This window comes from Hyla sarda, unplaced genomic scaffold (genome assembly GCF_029499605.1).
Source record: "Hyla sarda isolate aHylSar1 unplaced genomic scaffold, aHylSar1.hap1 scaffold_1405, whole genome shotgun sequence".
Taxonomy (NCBI): domain Eukaryota; kingdom Metazoa; phylum Chordata; class Amphibia; order Anura; family Hylidae; genus Hyla; species Hyla sarda.
This window is the reverse complement of record NW_026608035.1, coordinates 21,354-39,050: the sequence shown is the minus strand read 5'-3', so window position 1 is coordinate 39,050 and position 17,697 is coordinate 21,354. Positions and strand designations below refer to the sequence as shown.

General features: G+C 45.7%; 5 non-coding genes and 1 pseudogene across 5 annotated transcripts; all 6 read left to right on the top strand.

The window, feature by feature from the left end:
- The first annotated feature begins 1,271 nt into the window (after positions 1-1,271).
- On the top strand, positions 1,272-1,462 carry LOC130306791 (U2 spliceosomal RNA). The gene has a single exon (XR_008856085.1). It is a non-coding gene; the product is annotated as a U2 spliceosomal RNA (small nuclear RNA).
- A 2,063-nt stretch (positions 1,463-3,525) lies between these two features.
- Positions 3,526-3,743, top strand: LOC130306820 (U2 spliceosomal RNA; annotated as a pseudogene).
- A 5,389-nt stretch (positions 3,744-9,132) lies between these two features.
- On the top strand, positions 9,133-9,318 carry LOC130306815 (U2 spliceosomal RNA). The gene has a single exon (XR_008856109.1). It is a non-coding gene; the product is annotated as a U2 spliceosomal RNA (small nuclear RNA).
- Positions 9,319-11,388: 2,070 nt separating this feature from the next.
- Positions 11,389-11,579, top strand: LOC130306790 (U2 spliceosomal RNA). Its single transcript, XR_008856084.1, has one exon. It is a non-coding gene; the product is annotated as a U2 spliceosomal RNA (small nuclear RNA).
- Positions 11,580-13,662: 2,083 nt separating this feature from the next.
- LOC130306789 (U2 spliceosomal RNA) lies at positions 13,663-13,853 on the top strand. Its single transcript, XR_008856083.1, has one exon. It is a non-coding gene; the product is annotated as a U2 spliceosomal RNA (small nuclear RNA).
- A 2,095-nt stretch (positions 13,854-15,948) lies between these two features.
- On the top strand, positions 15,949-16,139 carry LOC130306788 (U2 spliceosomal RNA). The gene has a single exon (XR_008856082.1). It is a non-coding gene; the product is annotated as a U2 spliceosomal RNA (small nuclear RNA).
- Positions 16,140-17,697: the final 1,558 nt, after the last annotated feature.

Here is a 17,697-nt window from a genome sequence, read left to right as displayed (position 1 = left end):
AGTCGCTTTTTATGTATTCAGCACCTATGTATAATGTTGTAAAAATGCTCTAGAAGCTAAAGTCGCAGAAATGTCACACATATTTGGCCTGCAACTTTCTGTGCGACAAATTCAGACAGGAAAAATCAGTATAAATCCTTAGAAAATTATCCCCCAGTGTCTCCATCTGCTGGCGGTATTGAATAAGCATTGCTGCACTGATGGGGTATGCATTAGACGAAAAAAAAGAAGAAAAAGAAGAATAATACGCCCAGAAAAGAGGCGAAAAGGAGAAAAACGTAAAAAAACGTGAAAAAAAAGTAAGAGGAAGAGAAGGGAAAAAAAGGTGGAAATGGGTTTAAAAGTGATTTCGGCGGAGAAATATATATATATATATATATATATATATATATATATATACGCGCACACACACACATATATATAAACGTATTCTCCGTTGAGATATTGCAGCCGCTGCTGTGTCCAGGCCCAGGAGCCTTAGCACTGTGCTGTGATGTCACTCAATACCACTGACATCACTAGGTGTAAACAACATCTCTCCTTTGCTGTGTATGTGACTATGGAGCTGTTTGGTGATGTCGTCTATTATGGCCTTCATAGAAGCAACAGGAGATTGTTGCATCCATCTAGAACCCTCAGAACTACAGTGCTATGATGTCACTCACTTCCACAGGCCTTGCAGAGTGTAAACAACAACAACCCAGCTTTGTTGTGTATGTAACCATAGGGATTGTGATGTCACCTAGAACCTTCACAGCAGCGACAGCTTTATGAGGAGCATCAGCACTGCTCTGCCTGAGCAGAACCATCACCGCCATAGGTTGTCAAATAACCCGGATTTAACCCACACAGGTAAGTCCAATGGGGTGCAGGCATGTCCTCTATGCTTACAGCTTCCCATGGGTGTTGGTTTGATACCGTTTGGGGACAGCCAAGGAGGCATCTGCAGGCAACAAAGGTAGGTGTGTGCTTGTGTGTGTGTTTCCTATGCAGATCCTAAGCCCAGTGTCACATGCAAGTAGGAGGAGTAAGAAGGGTTCCTGGCAAATCCGGGTTATGGATTGCATTTAAAAAGGCCCCGTGGGAGTGCAATGGGCCCCTGTCTTGCTGCTTAGCAATAATGGTATGGGTTTAGGTTCTGCTGTGTGTACTGGTGGTTGACTGCCCCCCAGCCCAGAGTGTGCATGGAAAATTGTCTGGCAGCCTCCCTGACAGCAAGCAGTGATAGTGCCCATGAAGGGGACCTTGTTGGGCCCGCCCCTTTCACGGTTATCGCTTCTCGGCCTTTTGGCTAAGATCAAGTGTAGTATCTGTTCTTATCAGTTTAATATCTGATACGTCCCCTATCTGGGGACCATATATTAAATGGATTTTTGAGAACGGGGGCCGATTTCGAAGCTTGCTTCCGTCGCCCTATGCATTGACCCGATATGGCAGTATCTTCGGGTACAGTGCACCACCCCCTTACAGGGTTAAAAAGAAAGATTCCTACTTTCATTGCTACCTGCTTGCTGGCTAGCCAGCTAGCCAGCCCTGTGGGCCTTGCTGCTGCTGCTGCTGCTGCAGCCAAAAAACAAAAGGTGGTGCTGCTGCTGCTTCTGCTTGTGTCTGGCCGCTGTTGGAGCGTCCAGGCACAGGACTTCTGCTGCTGCTGACTAAATGGCCTCCTTAATTGGATCATCTGAGTAGCCAGCACACCTGTGCAGGTAGGGCATGACATGATAGGCAGCTGCCTTGATAGCGGGTGGGTGCTGAATGTTCCTAATTGACAAAATAAGATTAATGCTTATGAAGAAATATAAAATCTCATCCCTTCCCCAATATCGCGCCACACCCCTACCCCTTAATTCCCTGGTTGAACTTGATGGACATATGTCTTTTTTCGACCGTACTAACTATGTAACTATGTAACATAACATGGGGGGGTCTCCTGGCTGTTCACACAGGTGTGTCATTGCTGTACATTGACCATGCATTGCTTCTGTGGTATTGCAAAGGCAAAGACAAATGCTTCCAGCCATCCATTGCACTAATGGATTGGTCATCAGCTGGCTGTCTATGTCCCGCATCAATATAGACCAAAGTACAGAGGGTTAGGCTATGCTATAGTGCACCTACCTGATGCATCAGAAGGTGCGAGGCCCTTGCTAAATTCTGTGCACAGACTTTGAGATCTATGCTTTAGACTGTATCTAAACCTGCTCCAACATGGACTGACATTCTGGCCTACTTTCAGCCGATGCGACTTGTCTGTCGCTGAACAGTCGCTTTTTATGTATTCAGCACCTATGTATAATGTTGTAAAAATGCTCTAGAAGCTAAAGTCGCAGAAATGTCACACATATTTGGCCTGCAACTTTCTGTGCGACAAATTCAGACAGGAAAAATCAGTATAAATCCTTAGAAAATTATCCCCCAGTGTCTCCATCTGCTGGCGGTATTGAATAAGCATTGCTGCACTGATGGGGTATGCATTAGACGAAAAAAAAGAAGAAAAAGAAGAATAATACGCCCAGAAAAGAGGCGAAAAGGAGAAAAACGTAAAAAAACGTGAAAAAAAAGTAAGAGGAAGAGAAGGGAAAAAAAGGTGGAAATGGGTTTAAAAGTGATTTTGGCGGAGAAATATATATATATATATATATATATATATATACGCGCACACACACACATATATATAAACGTATTCTCCGTTGAGATATTGCAGCCGCTGCTGTGTCCAGGCCCAGGAGCCTTAGCACTGTGCTGTGATGTCACTCAATACCACTGACATCACTAGGTGTAAACAACATCTCTCCTTTGCTGTGTATGTGACTATGGAGCTGTTTGGTGATGTCGTCTATTATGGCCTTCATAGAAGCAACAGGAGATTGTTGCATCCATCTAGAACCCTCAGAACTACAGTGCTATGATGTCACTCACTTCCACAGGCCTTGCAGAGTGTAAACAACAACAACCCAGCTTTGTTGTGTATGTAACCATAGGGATTGTGATGTCACCTAGAACCTTCACAGCAGCGACAGCTTTATGAGGAGCATCAGCACTGCTCTGCCTGAGCAGAACCATCACCGCCATAGGTTGTCAAATAACCCGGATTTAACCCACACAGGTAAGTCCAATGGGGTGCAGGCATGTCCTCTATGCTTACAGCTTCCCGTGGGTGTTGGTTTGATACCGTTTGGGGACAGCCAAGGAGGCATCTGCAGGCAACAAAGGTAGGTGTGTGCTTGTGTGTGTGTTTCCTATGCAGATCCTAAGCCCAGTGTCACATGCAAGTAGGAGGAGTAAGAAGGGTTCCTGGCAAATCCGGGTTATGGATTGCATTTAAAAAGGCCCCGTGGGAGTGCAATGGGCCCCTGTCTTGCTGCTTAGCAATAATGGTATGGGTTTAGGTTCTGCTGTGTGTACTGGTGGTTGACTGCCCCCCAGCCCAGAGTGTGCATGGAAAATTGTCTGGCAGCCTCCCTGACAGCAAGCAGTGATAGTGCCCATGAAGGGGACCTTGTTGGGCCCGCCCCTTTCACGGTTATCGCTTCTCGGCCTTTTGGCTAAGATCAAGTGTAGTATCTGCATTTGGTCTGGTCGGAAGGTGTCTGTGGTACCCCGCTTCTCGGCCTTGGGGGATTGTCTCTCCTTACGGAGGGACTTCACCCCCTTGCTGCTATTGGGGAGCGGGCTTAGTCCACAGACAACGGGTTGCGATCCCCCTGTCTCTGGGACCTTGTGTCTCAGAAGGCATTTTCGGTACGTTGAGCGTTACCTGTAGCTTCGGAAGCACCTAGGGTACCCCCGACCTCTGCCTTGGGTAAGGGTTCCGCTTTTATAGCGGGATTCCGAGCCCCTGCTGCTATTGGGGAAGGGGCTTAGTCCCTGGGTGTGGAAGATGCCGTTCTCCTGGGCTTTCCCCTCTGGGGAAATGTCGATGCGAAATACCATCCGCATAGAGGTGTCGGAGAGCCATCGTCAGTTGAAGAACCTCCGCTTCATTGCGGAGGTGATTCTTCTTGACTACTTCCGCCTCAATAGGGAGGACATCCTGTGTCTAAATGACCAGGAAAGCCGTGGCCTGTATACCGTCACCTTCACGGCCACGGCGTGTTGCGATAACATCTATGCAACCTTGTCTGGTGCGGACCAGAGGGACGATCGACTCGACGGTCTTTCGTTCCAGTTCCTCTATGGTGAGGAACATATACCGTTGGTGGTGGCTATGCACAGCCCTCATGTGACCACGGAGGATATAGCCACTTTTCTTCGGCGATACTGCGAAGAGGTGCGATTCGCAAACAAAATCTTGAACTCCGTGCGGTTCTGGAACGGCAAGAGGAAGTTCTGGGTCAAGCTCCGTAAGGATCCCGGTGGTATTGGGGGTCTTTGCCATCCGCCCCCAAATTTTGCCATCGGGAGAGTTCGGGGCTTCCTGTTCTATCCTCAAATGCCTATGTATTGCCGAAATTGCTTGAGGTTTGGCCACACCCAGGAGACCTGCGGCGCGGAGCGTGTGATTCGCTGCAATAGGTGTGGCCAAGAAGGTCACATAGCCTCAAGATGTAGCCATACGATAAGGTGCAACCTCTGCGGAGAGGAAAATCACGATTTTAATTCCTGTCCCCATAAAGCAAAAACTACGATGGGTGGGTCAAGGCTGGGCCCACCCAAAGAGGGGACAGGACAAAAGACGTCCTTTTTTAAGATGCCCAAACCCCAGATGGCAGGTACTGATGGGTCCAGGCCCAAGACCTCTGGTGCTCCATCGGGGGGCCCACCGGTGGTAGTGCTAGGGGGAGGCCATGGGGATTCCACGAAGCCCGGGCGGGTGATCGAGTTTACTGCCCGGGAAATTGAAAGACGTCGATCGACTTCCTACCTGGCTCAAGAGCCCGCCGAAACTTCTGAAGGGGGCTCACCTGTGGCGGGTGGCAGCCGACGGGCCTCGGTGGGGGCAAAGGTGGACCCAAAATTACAGCATAAGCCAGGTACTGGCTTGGCCCAGGGTCGCCCTGCTCCGGACGAAGAGGCCCCGGTGAAAGCCCGCCGGAAGGGGAGCCAGGTGGCCAGGTCTGAGCCCGGTCCTGTTACTCCGCCTATACAGGACAGGGCCAAGAAGACAAGTGGCGCCAAACCAGGGTTTGCTGCCCCGCCAGCAGTGGACCCGGTGGGTAAAACTGGCCATCGTCGATCGATGGGGAAGTTGGAGCAACAGTCCTCAGCAACGCTTGCTGGGGAACAAGCGATGAAAACTTCCCAAGGTAGCGGCAAAGGTTCCGGAAAAGAGGCCTCACAGGCCCCTGTGCAGCAGTTCCAGTCGTCAAATGATGAAAGAAGACGCAGATCCATCAGCCGGGGGCCAGAGATTACATCGAGTGAGAGCAACACAGAGGATATGGACAGCAGTGTGACATTTAAAAGACAAAGAGAAGAAGAAGAGGAAGACATTCAAAGGAAAGCGGCGTGCCGTAGTTCGGACGAGAGCGAGCTCAGGGTCGGGGCATCATCGATCTCAAGCTCCGACCCTCAGAACATCAAGGAGCTGATGACCCCGCAGGCGGGGGATGACGGTACGCAGCTTATTATTGACTTTGATTCTCCAAGCACGGACTCTCCATAAACTATGCCTATCCCTGTAAAAATTGCCTCACTCAATGTGAGGTCCTTAAAGAGCCCTGATCGCAGGGCTGCTTTATTTTCTTATCTAGAGACATGTGACTTTGACCTTTGCCTGCTACAAGAATGTGGAATCCCTAGTAAAATGGACTATAAAGACTTAAAAGAAGACTGGAAGCTGGGCCCATCCATATGGTCCGGTGCAAATGACTGTCGTTCTGTGGGTGTTGGGCTGCTCTGCCGAGGCCAGTCCTTTTCTATTCATACAGTAACTGAGATTGTGCCTGGCAGAGCTCTTTTAATTCATCTATATTTTAATGGACTTTTAATTCGTGTTTTAAATGTGTATGCCCCTCCTGATAAACAGGAGCGGGCAGAACTATTTGAAATTTTACCACTGTTTTGTGTTGGGTCTTCCCCCCTGCTGGTGGGAGGTGATTTTAACTGCATACGTGATGGGGAACACCGGCAGGGTGGGGATATTAATCGTAAAGACCGCACTTCTTACCTGCTTAAAAATGTTATTGATGATTTTAATTTGAAAGATTGCTGGAAGGATCTCTTGCCGGAGGACCCGGGCGCCACATGGTCCAATGGAAGAGTGAGCTCCAGAATCGATTTTATTTTTTCCTCTAGAGCTTTTAAACCCCTGAAATGCACGCTCGAGCAGAATATATTCTCTGATCATAAGCTCCTCTTGGTGGGCCTGGAGCTAGAGGGGGAGCAAAAAGCAAAAAGGGGCCTCTGGAGATTAAACACCACACTCCTAGAGGACCCTGAGATAAAAGAGGAGTTTGTGCGGACCTACCAGTGCTGGCAATCACAAAGAAAACCCCACGAGCCTATGCTGCACTGGTGGGAGGGCACCAAATCTAAAATCAGATTTTTTTTTATCAAAGCAGGTAAGAAGAAGGCAAAAATGGAAAAACAGTGGTTTTATGTTCTTAACATGCGTTTAAATGTACTTTTTAAATTGAAAGAAGCTGGTATGGATGTAGAAAATGATATTTTAAACCTTAAAACTGAAATAAAACATGCCATAGAAAAGAAAGGGAAACAAATCATTTTTAACTCACATGTGCAGCACCTGGAGGAGGGCGAGAAATGTTCCCGTTTCTTTTTTAAAAAAGTGATGAATAGGAGGGATATCATCCAGAACCTTGAGGGTGAATCCACTCCAAAAGGCATGTTAGATGCAGTTTTTAACTTCTACCAGCTTCTTTTTAATAAGAAAGATCTTAATCCATCCTTTTTAGAACATGTTCTTAATTCCCTTGATTTTAAGCTAGATGTTTTAGACCAGGAGGTTTTATCCCGTGATCTTAACTTAGATGAACTTTTATTTGTTTTTAAAAGTTTTTCTAGTGGGAAGGCCCCTGGGGAAGATGGTTTACCCATCGAGTTTTATTTAGCTTTTTGGGATATTTTAAAGGATGATATGGTTTTATTGTATAAAGAAACTTTTATTGTTAATGAACTTCCCCCTTCCTGGAGGAGGGGGATTGTATCATTACTTTTTAAAAAAGGTGAAAAGGATATGCTAAAAAATTGGCGCCCCATCACACTTTTAAATGTCGATTATAAAGTTTTAGCCAAGTTATTAGCTGTCCGTTTTAAACCTTTTATTCATAAATTAGTTCACCCAAATCAGGTTTGTGGGGTACCTGGAAGGTCTATAGCTGAATCCCTAAATATTTTAAGAGATGTTTTATGGTATTTTAAGGATAGAAATCAAACTGTAGCAATTTTATCCTTAGACTTTGAAAAAGCCTTTGATAGGGTCTCCCATGAATACCTGTTTTTAGTTCTTAAAAAGATGGCAGTGCCTGAAACGATTTTAAGCCGAATCATGCTTTTATACCGATCCTGTTTTAGTCAAGTCTCTGTTAATGGCTTTTTAACCAGCGGTGTTCCTCTTTTATCAGGTGTCAAACAGGGCTGCCCCCTGTCCCCACTCCTTTTTATTTGCGCAATCGAACCACTGATGGCCCTCCTCAGAAAAGACCGGGTAGTAAGAGGCGTACCGATACCTGGTGGAGGAGGGACCCATCTAAAGGTGTTGGGGTACATGGATGATGTCACCATACTGTGCCCGGACTCTCCATCCATGAGGGGGGCATTGAGGAACACCAGCTATTTCTGCGAGGTCTCTGGTTTTAAGCTAAACACAGATAAATGTGACTGTTTTTATATTGGCTCCTGGGATTCATCCATCACCCCAGGAGTCACAATGCAACAGGATCAAATTAAAGTTTTAGGTATTGTTTTTAACCAGGTCAATGATGGGAGCCATAACTGGGATTCAGCTATAGCTAAGATGGAGAAGAAGATTTTAATGTGGAATCTTAGAAACCTTACCATGGAGGGGAAGATTTTAATAATAAAGATGGTTTTACTCCCTATTATGCTATACATTGCCATGGTATTTCCTCCATCTATTTTATACATTAAAAAAGTAACTAGAATTGTTTTTACTTTTTTATGGGGTTCAAAAATGGAGAAATTAAAGCGTGATTTTATGTACAAAAGTAGAGATAATGGCGGGAAAGATGTTCCTAACCTTTTTACTTTCTTTTACATAAAGTATTTCTGTTTCTGTTTTAAGATTATTAAATCCAATGGCATTTTTAGCTGCTTTTTAAGGTACGCTGCGGGCATGGTTTTTAAAAGATGGTTGCGCATCCCTCTGAACGCTCCGGTGCTTCTGTGTCCCCCAAAACATTATGTGGTGTTGGAAAAGACAGTCAGGCTCCTAGGTCTCCAAGATTTGGAGCCTGACATACTGGGGGACCAGAGAAAGGTATCAAAGGTCCTCAGGCGGAGTGAGGTTACCCTGGCAGTGTCCAATTTCACACAGGCAAGATCCAAAAAGGTATGGCGGAACGTGTACGGGAAGTTTCTGGCGAATGTACACAGGGATCTTGCCTGGGCAATCGTCCACCAGTGCCTCCCTACTCGTGAGTTCCAGCACAGGCGAGGACTGGTGGCGAGAGCCAAGTGCCCGAGAGATGGCTGCGGAGTGGACGAAACGGTGCTGCACATATTTTGGAACTGCCCTTTTGCACGGGAGCTTTGGAGGAAGGTAGGCCCACTTTTGAAGTGGGCCTGCGGCCTAAAAGATTTTAATCACGAATGTGTCTTTTACGGTCTTTTTAACTGCCCCAATTTTAAACAGCAGATGATCTGCTGGATGATTATTAATTGTTTTAAAAATGCCATCTGGAAAGTTAGGAACATCTTACTTTTTAAACATGATTTTATTGATGTTAAAAACTGTATAAAGCTGGCCCTGAGTGAGATGTACATCTATTACCTAAGAGACAAGAAACAGTTAGGGGCCAGCGAGGCAGCATCCATGTGGTGTCTGCCTCTATGGAACGAAATAACAGTATAATCAGTTTTTATGACATTTGTATAATGTTTTATCCTGCCATTTTAATTTTTTCTCCTTTTATTACTGGTTTTATTATTTGTATTTTAAAACTTTTGTGAACCTTTTATTATTTTGCATTTTAAATTTTGTATGGTTTCTTATTTATTCAATAAAATTTTGTTGAAACCTTATCTGTTCTTATCAGTTTAATATCTGATACGTCCCCTATCTGGGGACCATATATTAAATGGATTTTTGAGAACGGGGGCCGATTTCGAAGCTTGCTTCCGTCGCCCTATGCATTGACCCGATATGGCAGTATCTTCGGGTACAGTGCACCACCCCCTTACAGGGTTAAAAAGAAAGATTCCTACTTTCATTGCTACCTGCTTGCTGGCTAGCCAGCTAGCCAGCCCTGTGGGCCTTGCTGCTGCTGCTGCTGCAGCCAAAAAACAAAAGGTGGTGCTGCTGCTGCTTCTGCTTGTGTCTGGCCGCTGTTGGAGCGTCCAGGCACAGGACTTCTGCTGCTGCTGACTAAATGGCCTCCTTAATTGGATCATTTGAGTAGCCAGCACACCTGTGCAGGTAGGGCATGACATGATAGGCAGCTGCCTTGATAGCGGGTGGGTGCTGAATGTTCCTAATTGACAAAATAAGATTAATGCTTATGAAGAAATATAAAATCTCATCCCTTCCCCAATATCGCGCCACACCCCTACCCCTTAATTCCCTGGTTGAACTTGATGGACATATGTCTTTTTTCGACCGTACTAACTATGTAACTATGTAACATAACATGGGGGGGTCTCCTGGCTGTTCACACAGGTGTGTCATTGCTGTACATTGACCATGCATTGCTTCTGTGGTATTGCAAAGGCAAAGACAAATGCTTCCAGCCATCCATTGCACTAATGGATTGGTCATCAGCTGGCTGTCTATGTCCCGCATCAATATAGACCAAAGTACAGAGGGTTAGGCTATGCTATAGTGCACCTACCTGATGCATCAGAAGGTGCGAGGCCCTTGCTAAATTCTGTGCACAGACTTTGAGATCTATGCTTTAGACTGTATCTAAACCTGCTCCAACATGGACTGACATTCTGGCCTACTTTCAGCCGATGCGACTTGTCTGTCGCTGAACAGTCGCTTTTTATGTATTCAGCACCTATGTATAATGTTGTAAAAATGCTCTAGAAGCTAAAGTCGCAGAAATGTCACACATATTTGGCCTGCAACTTTCTGTGCGACAAATTCAGACAGGAAAAATCAGTATAAATCCTTAGAAAATTATCCCCCAGTGTCTCCATCTGCTGGCGGTATTGAATAAGCATTGCTGCACTGATGGGGTATGCATTAGACAAAAAAAAAGAAGAAAAAGAAGAATAATACGCCCAGAAAAGAGGCGAAAAGGAGAAAAACGTAAAAAAACGTGAAAAAAAAGTAAGAGGAAGAGAAGGGAAAAAAAGGTGGAAATGGGTTTAAAAGTGATTTCGGCGGAGAAATATATATATATATATATATATATATATATATATATATATACGCGCACACACACACATATATATAAACGTATTCTCCGTTGAGATATTGCAGCCGCTGCTGTGTCCAGGCCCAGGAGCCTTAGCACTGTGCTGTGATGTCACTCAATACCACTGACATCACTAGGTGTAAACAACATCTCTCCTTTGCTGTGTATGTGACTATGGAGCTGTTTGGTGATGTCGTCTATTATGGCCTTCATAGAAGCAACAGGAGATTGTTGCATCCATCTAGAACCCTCAGAACTACAGTGCTATGATGTCACTCACTTCCACAGGCCTTGCAGAGTGTAAACAACAACAACCCAGCTTTGTTGTGTATGTAACCATAGGGATTGTGATGTCACCTAGAACCTTCACAGCAGCGACAGCTTTATGAGGAGCATCAGCACTGCTCTGCCTGAGCAGAACCATCACCGCCATAGGTTGTCAAATAACCCGGATTTAACCCACACAGGTAAGTCCAATGGGGTGCAGGCATGTCCTCTATGCTTACAGCTTCCCGTGGGTGTTGGTTTGATACCGTTTGGGGACAGCCAAGGAGGCATCTGCAGGCAACAAAGGTAGGTGTGTGCTTGTGTGTGTGTTTCCTATGCAGATCCTAAGCCCAGTGTCACATGCAAGTAGGAGGAGTAAGAAGGGTTCCTGGCAAATCCGGGTTATGGATTGCATTTAAAAAGGCCCCGTGGGAGTGCAATGGGCCCCTGTCTTGCTGCTTAGCAATAATGGTATGGGTTTAGGTTCTGCTGTGTGTACTGGTGGTTGACTGCCCCCCAGCCCAGAGTGTGCATGGAAAATTGTCTGGCAGCCTCCCTGACAGCAAGCAGTGATAGTGCCCATGAAGGGGACCTTGTTGGGCCCGCCCCTTTCACGGTTATCGCTTCTCGGCCTTTTGGCTAAGATCAAGTGTAGTATCTGTTCTTATCAGTTTAATATCTGATACGTCCCCTATCTGGGGACCATATATTAAATGGATTTTTGAGAACGGGGGCCGATTTCGAAGCTTGCTTCCGTCGCCCTATGCATTGACCCGATATGGCAGTATCTTCGGGTACAGTGCACCACCCCCTTACAGGGTTAAAAAGAAAGATTCCTACTTTCATTGCTACCTGCTTGCTGGCTAGCCAGCTAGCCAGCCCTGTGGGCCTTGCTGCTGCTGCTGCTGCTGCAGCCAAAAAACAAAAGGTGGTGCTGCTGCTGCTTCTGCTTGTGTCTGGCCGCTGTTGGAGCGTCCAGGCACAGGACTTCTGCTGCTGCTGACTAAATGGCCTCCTTAATTGGATCATCTGAGTAGCCAGCACACCTGTGCAGGTAGGGCATGACATGATAGGCAGCTGCCTTGATAGCGGGTGGGTGCTGAATGTTCCTAATTGACAAAATAAGATTAATGCTTATGAAGAAATATAAAATCTCATCCCTTCCCCAATATCGCGCCACACCCCTACCCCTTAATTCCCTGGTTGAACTTGATGGACATATGTCTTTTTTCGACCGTACTAACTATGTAACTATGTAACATAACATGGGGGGGTCTCCTGGCTGTTCACACAGGTGTGTCATTGCTGTACATTGACCATGCATTGCTTCTGTGGTATTGCAAAGGCAAAGACAAATGCTTCCAGCCATCCATTGCACTAATGGATTGGTCATCAGCTGGCTGTCTATGTCCCGCATCAATATAGACCAAAGTACAGAGGGTTAGGCTATGCTATAGTGCACCTACCTGATGCATCAGAAGGTGCGAGGCCCTTGCTAAATTCTGTGCACAGACTTTGAGATCTATGCTTTAGACTGTATCTAAACCTGCTCCAACATGGACTGACATTCTGGCCTACTTTCAGCCGATGCGACTTGTCTGTCGCTGAACAGTCGCTTTTTATGTATTCAGCACCTATGTATAATGTTGTAAAAATGCTCTAGAAGCTAAAGTCGCAGAAATGTCACACATATTTGGCCTGCAACTTTCTGTGCGACAAATTCAGACAGGAAAAATCAGTATAAATCCTTAGAAAATTATCCCCCAGTGTCTCCATCTGCTGGCGGTATTGAATAAGCATTGCTGCACTGATGGGGTATGCATTAGACGAAAAAAAAGAAGAAAAAGAAGAATAATACGCCCAGAAAAGAGGCGAAAAGGAGAAAAACGTAAAAAAACGTGAAAAAAAAGTAAGAGGAAGAGAAGGGAAAAAAAGGTGGAAATGGGTTTAAAAGTGATTTTGGCGGAGAAATATATATATATATATATATATATATATATATATATATATATATATATATACGCGCACACACACACATATATATAAACGTATTCTCCGTTGAGATATTGCAGCCGCTGCTGTGTCCAGGCCCAGGAGCCTTAGCACTGTGCTGTGATGTCACTCAATACCACTGACATCACTAGGTGTAAACAACATCTCTCCTTTGCTGTGTATGTGACTATGGAGCTGTTTGGTGATGTCGTCTATTATGGCCTTCATAGAAGCAACAGGAGATTGTTGCATCCATCTAGAACCCTCAGAACTACAGTGCTATGATGTCACTCACTTCCACAGGCCTTGCAGAGTGTAAACAACAACAACCCAGCTTTGTTGTGTATGTAACCATAGGGATTGTGATGTCACCTAGAACCTTCACAGCAGCGACAGCTTTATGAGGAGCATCAGCACTGCTCTGCCTGAGCAGAACCATCACCGCCATAGGTTGTCAAATAACCCGGATTTAACCCACACAGGTAAGTCCAATGGGGTGCAGGCATGTCCTCTATGCTTACAGCTTCCCGTGGGTGTTGGTTTGATACCGTTTGGGGACAGCCAAGGAGGCATCTGCAGGCAACAAAGGTAGGTGTGTGCTTGTGTGTGTGTTTCCTATGCAGATCCTAAGCCCAGTGTCACATGCAAGTAGGAGGAGTAAGAAGGGTTCCTGGCAAATCCGGGTTATGGATTGCATTTAAAAAGGCCCCGTGGGAGTGCAATGGGCCCCTGTCTTGCTGCTTAGCAATAATGGTATGGGTTTAGGTTCTGCTGTGTGTACTGGTGGTTGACTGCCCCCCAGCCCAGAGTGTGCATGGAAAATTGTCTGGCAGCCTCCCTGACAGCAAGCAGTGATAGTGCCCATGAAGGGGACCTTGTTGGGCCCGCCCCTTTCACGGTTATCGCTTCTCGGCCTTTTGGCTAAGATCAAGTGTAGTATCTGTTCTTATCAGTTTAATATCTGATACGTCCCCTATCTGGGGACCATATATTAAATGGATTTTTGAGAACGGGGGCCGATTTCGAAGCTTGCTTCCGTCGCCCTATGCATTGACCCGATATGGCAGTATCTTCGGGTACAGTGCACCACCCCCTTACAGGGTTAAAAAGAAAGATTCCTACTTTCATTGCTACCTGCTTGCTGGCTAGCCAGCTAGCCAGCCCTGTGGGCCTTGCTGCTGCTGCTGCTGCTGCTGCTGCTGCAGCCAAAAAACAAAAGGTGGTGCTGCTGCTGCTTCTGCTGCTTCTGCTTGTGTCTGGCCGCTGTTGGAGCGTCCAGGCACAGGACTTCTGCTGCTGCTGACTAAATGGCCTCCTTAATTGGATCATTTGAGTAGCCAGCACACCTGTGCAGGTAGGGCATGACATGATAGGCAGCTGCCTTGATAGCGGGTGGGTGCTGAATGTTCCTAATTGACAAAATAAGATTAATGCTTATGAAGAAATATAAAATCTCATCCCTTCCCCAATATCGCGCCACACCCCTACCCCTTAATTCCCTGGTTGAACTTGATGGACATATGTCTTTTTTCGACCGTACTAACTATGTAACTATGTAACATAACATGGGGGGGTCTCCTGGCTGTTCACACAGGTGTGTCATTGCTGTACATTGACCATGCATTGCTTCTGTGGTATTGCAAAGGCAAAGACAAATGCTTCCAGCCATCCATTGCACTAATGGATTGGTCATCAGCTGGCTGTCTATGTCCCGCATCAATATAGACCAAAGTACAGAGGGTTAGGCTATGCTATAGTGCACCTACCTGATGCATCAGAAGGTGCGAGGCCCTTGCTAAATTCTGTGCACAGACTTTGAGATCTATGCTTTAGACTGTATCTAAACCTGCTCCAACATGGACTGACATTCTGGCCTACTTTCAGCCGATGCGACTTGTCTGTCGCTGAACAGTCGCTTTTTATGTATTCAGCACCTATGTATAATGTTGTAAAAATGCTCTAGAAGCTAAAGTCGCAGAAATGTCACACATATTTGGCCTGCAACTTTCTGTGCGACAAATTCAGACAGGAAAAATCAGTATAAATCCTTAGAAAATTATCCCCCAGTGTCTCCATCTGCTGGCGGTATTGAATAAGCATTGCTGCACTGATGGGGTATGCATTAGACGAAAAAAAAGAAGAAAAAGAAGAATAATACGCCCAGAAAAGAGGCGAAAAGGAGAAAAACGTAAAAAAACGTGAAAAAAAAGTAAGAGGAAGAGAAGGGAAAAAAAGGTGGAAATGGGTTTAAAAGTGATTTCGGCGGAGAAATATATATATATATATATATATATATATATATATATATATATATACGCGCACACACACACATATATATAAACGTATTCTCCGTTGAGATATTGCAGCCGCTGCTGTGTCCAGGCCCAGGAGCCTTAGCACTGTGCTGTGATGTCACTCAATACCACTGACATCACTAGGTGTAAACAACATCTCTCCTTTGCTGTGTATGTGACTATGGAGCTGTTTGGTGATGTCGTCTATTATGGCCTTCATAGAAGCAACAGGAGATTGTTGCATCCATCTAGAACCCTCAGAACTACAGTGCTATGATGTCACTCACTTCCACAGGCCTTGCAGAGTGTAAACAACAACAACCCAGCTTTGTTGTGTATGTAACCATAGGGATTGTGATGTCACCTAGAACCTTCACAGCAGCGACAGCTTTATGAGGAGCATCAGCACTGCTCTGCCTGAGCAGAACCATCACCGCCATAGGTTGTCAAATAACCCGGATTTAACCCACACAGGTAAGTCCAATGGGGTGCAGGCATGTCCTCTATGCTTACAGCTTCCCGTGGGTGTTGGTTTGATACCGTTTGGGGACAGCCAAGGAGGCATCTGCAGGCAACAAAGGTAGGTGTGTGCTTGTGTGTGTGTTTCCTATGCAGATCCTAAGCCCAGTGTCACATGCAAGTAGGAGGAGTAAGAAGGGTTCCTGGCAAATCCGGGTTATGGATTGCATTTAAAAAGGCCCCGTGGGAGTGCAATGGGCCCCTGTCTTGCTGCTTAGCAATAATGGTATGGGTTTAGGTTCTGCTGTGTGTACTGGTGGTTGACTGCCCCCCAGCCCAGAGTGTGCATGGAAAATTGTCTGGCAGCCTCCCTGACAGCAAGCAGTGATAGTGCCCATGAAGGGGACCTTGTTGGGCCCGCCCCTTTCACGGTTATCGCTTCTCGGCCTTTTGGCTAAGATCAAGTGTAGTATCTGTTCTTATCAGTTTAATATCTGATACGTCCCCTATCTGGGGACCATATATTAAATGGATTTTTGAGAACGGGGGCCGATTTCGAAGCTTGCTTCCGTCGCCCTATGCATTGACCCGATATGGCAGTATCTTCGGGTACAGTGCACCACCCCCTTACAGGGTTAAAAAGAAAGATTCCTACTTTCATTGCTACCTGCTTGCTGGCTAGCCAGCTAGCCAGCCCTGTGGGCCTTGCTGCTGCTGCTGCTGCTGCTGCTGCAGCCAAAAAACAAAAGGTGGTGCTGCTGCTGCTTCTGCTGCTTCTGCTTGTGTCTGGCCGCTGTTGGAGCGTCCAGGCACAGGACTTCTGCTGCTGCTGACTAAATGGCCTCCTTAATTGGATCATCTGAGTAGCCAGCACACCTGTGCAGGTAGGGCATGACATGATAGGCAGCTGCCTTGATAGCGGGTGGGTGCTGAATGTTCCTAATTGACAAAATAAGATTAATGCTTATGAAGAAATATAAAATCTCATCCCTTCCCCAATATCGCGCCACACCCCTACCCCTTAATTCCCTGGTTGAACTTGATGGACATATGTCTTTTTTCGACCGTACTAACTATGTAACTATGTAACATAACATGGGGGGGTCTCCTGGCTGTTCACACAGGTGTGTCATTGCTGTACATTGACCATGCATTGCTTCTGTGGTATTGCAAAGGCAAAGACAAATGCTTCCAGCCATCCATTGCACTAATGGATTGGTCATCAGCTGGCTGTCTATGTCCCGCATCAATATAGACCAAAGTACAGAGGGTTAGGCTATGCTATAGTGCACCTACCTGATGCATCAGAAGGTGCGAGGCCCTTGCTAAATTCTGTGCACAGACTTTGAGATCTATGCTTTAGACTGTATCTAAACCTGCTCCAACATGGACTGACATTCTGGCCTACTTTCAGCCGATGCGACTTGTCTGTCGCTGAACAGTCGCTTTTTATGTATTCAGCACCTATGTATAATGTTGTAAAAATGCTCTAGAAGCTAAAGTCGCAGAAATGTCACACATATTTGGCCTGCAACTTTCTGTGCGACAAATTCAGACAGGAAAAATCAGTATAAATCCTTAGAAAATTATCCCCCAGTGTCTCCATCTGCTGGCGGTATTGAATAAGCATTGCTGCACTGATGGGGTATGCATTAGACGAAAAAAAAGAAGAAAAAGAAGAATAATACGCCCAGAAAAGAGGCGAAAAGGAGAAAAACGTAAAAAAACGTGAAAAAAAAGTAAGAGGAAGAGAAGGGAAAAAAAGGTGGAAATGGGTTTAAAAGTGATTTTGGCGGAGAAATATATATATATATATATATATATATATATATATATATATATATATATACGCGCACACACACACATATATATAAACGTATTCTCCGTTGAGATATTGCAGCCGCTGCTGTGTCCAGGCCCAGGAGCCTTAGCACTGTGCTGTGATGTCACTCAATACCACTGACATCACTAGGTGTAAACAACATCTCTCCTTTGCTGTGTATGTGACTATGGAGCTGTTTGGTGATGTCGTCTATTATGGCCTTCATAGAAGCAACAGGAGATTGTTGCATCCATCTAGAACCCTCAGAACTACAGTGCTATGATGTCACTCACTTCCACAGGCCTTGCAGAGTGTAAACAACAACAACCCAGCTTTGTTGTGTATGTAACCATAGGGATTG